This window comes from Papilio polytes, unplaced genomic scaffold, assembly GCF_000836215.1.
Source record: "Papilio polytes unplaced genomic scaffold, Ppol_1.0 DF824047.1, whole genome shotgun sequence".
Lineage (NCBI taxonomy): Eukaryota > Metazoa > Arthropoda > Insecta > Lepidoptera > Papilionidae > Papilio > Papilio polytes.
The window spans coordinates 4,421,190-4,427,189 of NW_013525157.1; positions in this window are offsets into that span (position 1 = coordinate 4,421,190).

The following is a 6,000-nucleotide window of genomic DNA, read 5'->3' on the forward strand; positions in this document are numbered from 1 at the left end:
CTGTGACTTGCAAGGCTCGCGTAAATATATGTCGAGATTCATTCACCGTGTGTTTCAATTACTTACACGTTAAATATGACAAAAAGGTGGCTTGCGAATCACGAATTATGAAGCTTGAGTAATGTTATAAAATCTTAATTTAGTATATCGCGATGTCATAATAAGTAACAACAAAACTTATAAACGATTCCAGCTAAAATCAAGTATTTTTATTAGTTTTCAAAATTATTTTCAAGACTTTATGCGTCTTTTATTGCAATATACATACAGATAAGGCCATTATTTTAATGAATTTCCTAGTAGAATCTTTGCCTACATTCTTCAATAGGTGATGATTACCTCTATCCTTAGTAAAGTTTAGTAATAAAATGTAGTAATGGTCAATAATAGTATAAGTTAGATTTAATATGATCAACGCATAGTTGTGTATATGTTGGGATGAAAAATGAGAAAAAGGTGCGGAATCACGGAAAACGGAAATCCTTACTCTCTCTCAACCCCGCAGGGTCACGGCCGCGAATACAGCCACTTTTACTTATTTCTTTAAGCAGTTTTATTTCATTTTTGGCATATTCATATCGATACGTTCCTTCATTGGTATAGTCTTAGTTCTTTCTTTAGAAGGTTTTCTGATAAATAACATTAGAAGGGTCTAATAACAATTTTCTTATCCTATTGGGCTTTAATTATAAAAATAAAATCTGATTGCTTGAATAACAGAAGTTATAATTTGATAAAGTGTTGGTTATAACTTAATTATAGATATTCAAATAAGATTTTAGATTGTCTTAATCTTTATTCATGTCTGTTGTATATGATAATCACAATAACTCGATGTGACAGTACCTCACTTGATATGTTCATTGGATTTTATGTCATTTCACTGATCAGGGGCAAAAGTACTAATCACATATTTTATAAAACTCTCATCAAAATGAGTAGACATATTTGGTAAAAAGATATCGTAAAGAAACGAGGCAATTGTGCTTTCAAATTACATTCTCATGTCTACAAAATTATACGTAATACTGACTTCAAGTCTCTAAGTACCAATATTAAAAAAAACAACGCATTTTAATTTTACTCTCGATAAAAAGTGTTTAACTGTAACGTAAGAAAGTCTATTTAATAAAAAGTTAGACGTTCCTTAACAATGCATTTCTTTGAAAGTAGGAAAAGGTCAAGCCAGCGGTGCGGTGCGGTCTGGCGCTTAACAAGCTCTTAATGAATTTTACCGGCGGAATAAAGTTATTTCTGTTATTCGCAATTCAGTCCGGAGTACACTTAAGAGGTTTTACATTAAGGATGCCCGTTAGCTTTTTATAACACAGAGTTATGAGAATTGTATACGTGATTAATAGAAGTTGTATCTCATTGTTTACTTGGAAAACATCGTAAAATTTTACATTTAAATCTTTGCAAAGGCGGTTGTAATCTTTTTTAATGTGATATTTGGGTACGATTGTTTGTTGTATTTTAAATCGCACATTTAAATTTCAAATATGTAAAAATCCATGTAAAAAGAGATAAAAAATTGTTAGTTGTTTAAATATCGTCGCTTTTCTGTTGAATTGCGTGCTTTATATTATCCCGGGTAATTGTATAATTTATAAAAGGACGAAAGACGAAAATTTGATAGGGACTTAAAGGATTTCCGTGTTTTATAAAGGATAATATTATCCGTGGTTTCAACTTCGCTTTTAAATTAAGTCTATCAGAGGGTCGCGTAAAAGCCGTTTCTTAAAACAAGATTTCCATTTTAAATTCTTCAATGGGGAAAAATTACTAATGAAATTGTGACAAAACGTGATAAATTCAAAAGATAATGATTTTTAATTAATCTTTTAAATGATAACGATAATCATTATTTAGGAAAGCTATTCGAGGGTTGCTATAATAAATATTTTAATTCTAATTTTAAAGCCACTTGTAATTACTTTAAAGATGACATTATTAATCCTACGAAGACAGAGGATATCCACTTAAACTACGAAGTTAAATAAAACGATACAATTTTGAGAAAATGCGTTGTAATTTTTCATTTTCATGTCAAGCTAACATTTTTATATTCAAAACTTTTGTCCGCGACTCCATCCATGGAATTAAAAAGAACGAAAGTACGCTTATGCGTTCTTTTAGGCTAAGTTCTACATCTATACCAAAGTTTATCCAGATCCGTATAGCCGTTTAGGCTACAAACTCTAACAAACATTCATCCATACGTCTAAATTTTTGCATTTATAATATTTGTACGATAATATCTATAGGACAAGGTACATTTCTGTCAAAAGTCCTGCCTAAATTACACTTGTTTATATTTTAATAAAAAGTCAAAGAATATTGAAATATTTTTAATTAGTACTTTAAGTCTCCGGTTTTAATTTAACTAGTTTTTATAAATTAATTGGGCTGTAAAATTTTAACGTAATTACTAAAATAAAACTTAACGACGTTTATTCATTAATGTTTTATTTTGTAGAAAAGTAAAAAATTAATGTTAAAGTTTACTCTAGGAAAAGATTAATGAAGGGTAAAATATCATAAAATTAAGTTAAAGTTTGGTAAAAGTAGTATTTTATAAAGAAGAGGGAAAATTGGAAAAGAAAAATTTTAATAAGAGTTTCATTTTCAAATACTAACAAGTAAAATATTGGTTTATAAAATTAACTATTAATAAAATCACATAAACTGAATATATAAAAATTATTTAGTAAACGTTATGTGAAGGACAAAATGTGGATAAAACGAAGTGGGTGTCTTCTGGCCACAGCTGAGCAAAGTCAAAAGACGTATAAAGTGAAGTACGTTAGCGTAATGAGATATTCAATCTGCTAGAGTTAATGAGTCTGAAGTAATTTCCAAGCAGTAATCGAGTAGCCGAACTGTTTTTGTTAGTACTTACATCAAGAGAAAAGAGAAATGTATATCTTAAAATAAACTAGCAATAACGTTTTATTCATCGATATTAACGTAGATCTATACTAATATTATAAAGGGGACATATTTTTGTATGTATTGGAATAACTCAAAAACTAATGGGCAGATTACAAAAAAATCTTTTACTATTAGAAAGCTAGGTTAACTAAGTAACATAAAATCGCGTGGACGAAGTCGTGAGTACCAGCTAGTTAATTATAAAAGTCTAAAATTATAAAAACTGTTTTATATTGAAACGTTTTTATTTCAATAAAGTTAAGATTTTTCTCGAGTATACAGAAATAAAATGTGAAGATATCCGTTCTTTAATATCAAGCGCAACTGCAACTGAGACTATAAAAGTTAAGTGCGAGAAAATCGGGTCAGCTTAATATAAATAGGTACAGCGGAGTCGTTTTATGGAAGCGTTATAGAAATTAATTTAAACAACACTATTCACCACAATAATCCACTGTAAATTATGACTAACTCACTAGATGTTGAACGTAATCAAACAAATATTATAAATGCGAAGGTTTAGATGGATGAATTGACGTTTGTAGCCCAAATTGCTCAACATATCTCGATGAAATAGTCGGGAACAAACACATAAGCTAATCACTAAGTTTTTTTCCAATCCGCTAGTTAAAAGCTAGTACCTACATCTACACACGCCAGTCGTGTACAAGTAAGTCAACAAATACTTTTAGGCGTGTTACTTCGATTATAAATTACTCTCCAAAAAGTCCTCTCATCACTTGGGAAACAAGTATTTGTAAAAGCACCAATATAAATAATGTGGGTGAACGAAAGCCAAATTAGAATTTGATGCAACTATGTTACGCGTGACGAAATCGTTACGAACTAATGTCCTAAAATTAGCAATATTTTGCGATGTTTTTGAAAATTTTGAATAAATAAAAGTAATAAATATATAAAAGCTTTACTATTTTACTCTAATTAAAAAATGTATACATTTCATAGGAGCATTGGCTCCTGCATTAGGTTTCCCAGTGCTGCAGGAGCCAATCCCTTCCCCATTTGTGCCAATACATAAGTGCCTAAAAAACGAAGAATATGAACAACAAAGACATAATATTAATTTAATTTAAACGTCGTCGGTGAAAAAAAAAACGCTAAGAAAATAATCTCACTATTTACTTTTTTATTCTAAATCTTAACGAAATGAAACTTAAATTAATGAAGTGACACATTAATAATTTATTAACCATGACCTGACTCAAGATCATAACAATAATGGCATTCACAATCTGGCAACAGAACTACTGTTAATGTACAGATGTTGGCAACGAGTTTAGCCTCGATACCTCTAACAAATAGACGCTATTCTGACAGAATAGCTAGTTCAATACTTCGTTTCTGATTACTATATCGCATATTTTCTTTATTTATATTATTTTTTAACTATTTTAATATATATCGATAATAAAAAAAAGTTCAGAAAGAAAACATTGAGGACAAAAACCTGTTGCCGACCCTACAGGAGTAGGATAAGGAGAATGATGATGAAAAAAAAATCCTAGATTTGGAAGCAACATATATTCTCTAAAAATTAAAATGAAATATCTCGCTAAAACTTATCCAAGTGTTCAATTACGTAAGTACAAAAAGCTCAGATTAATAAAACGTTGGTTTCTTCTGAAAGCTCATTAATTCGTCTACTAAGTAACAGATAATTACTCATCCTGAAAGGATCGGACGTTAAGCGGATCAAAGGATAGCCGTTTTATATGCAATACTCGGGGAATAAACCTTTTGTGTCTTACATTTTTTCTTTTGTTCTGTTTCTTTAATAAATTTTGCTTATCGTAGATGTGTCTTGTTTGCGCAACTAAGTTTTGTATAGTAACATAATTAGAGGCTCAATTTATATTAAAGGAAATGATTATTAGCGTTTGTTTTTGTACACTTCCTTCCTTATAAAGGCAAGATAATTATTATTGTTTGTTACGGATGTTTACAAAAGCATAGAGCAGTAAATGTTACATGAACTTTGGATATTCGTAAAAAATAGATGATTATAAATCTTCATCGTATTTTCAGTTCCATTTAATAAAACATTACACAAATATTTGAAATTTTCCGGTATTTCATTTTAACATAACCTTACAAAGTTAATTCGCGATAAGAAATTCTTTCTTGTCTACTTTGTAAGAAAAGGTATCGCCATAACTTATATGGAATTGCCCTGTCTCTACGTTCCTGTCAATCGACATATATTACACCAATAAATTGAGGGACATCCTTCTTCCCTTAATTAAATCACTGTCGAATAAAGCTTTATGGTTTTTTCACCATACTCTTAGAAAGATAATAAATATCGGAATACGATGAATTTTAAATTCTAATAAAAATTTAGAGATCGTTAAATTGATTAATTTAAGAACAAATCAAACAGAAACAGTGTTTAATGATTTATTTATAGCGTGCAAAGAATGGATTCGTAACATAATTTATTGCACGAAGAGAACTCGGATGCATAATAAAATAAACAGAATAATCATTACTAATCCAATCAATTGAAATTGGATTACTTGTATGTTTGTACATACGATGTGATACATTGTTTAACATTCTCATATCATGCTTTGTAATATTTAATTTAATAATCTCAATAAATTGCAGTTTTATAAGTGTCGAATTTTTAATGACGGTAGTTCTCGCATTGTCCAAAATCATTTTAGGATAAACATATTTGTTAGTGTTGTGCCGTCCTTATGTGGCTAGTGAATATTTTATTTTTTCTACCTTTCAATAGTTATGACTGTAACTTCTAATGTTGGATAATGCATTATTAATTTGGAATTGTTCTATGAATGATTAAGGGCCGGAACAGTGCCGTGTGCCGGGCTCGCTGCCAGGCATCGCGCGTGTCGCGGCGCTGCGGGAATCTAGAACTATTTGATTGATTTATTAATCACATCGACACATGTACGTGCTTGTTCACGAGCGAGCCATTAGTTTTGCATCAAACCTTTCATCAGTACACAACAATGCGATCGTATTAGCGTTAATCATACTAGGAAATATAAATAGAAATGTATGTAACATTTACCAATAAAT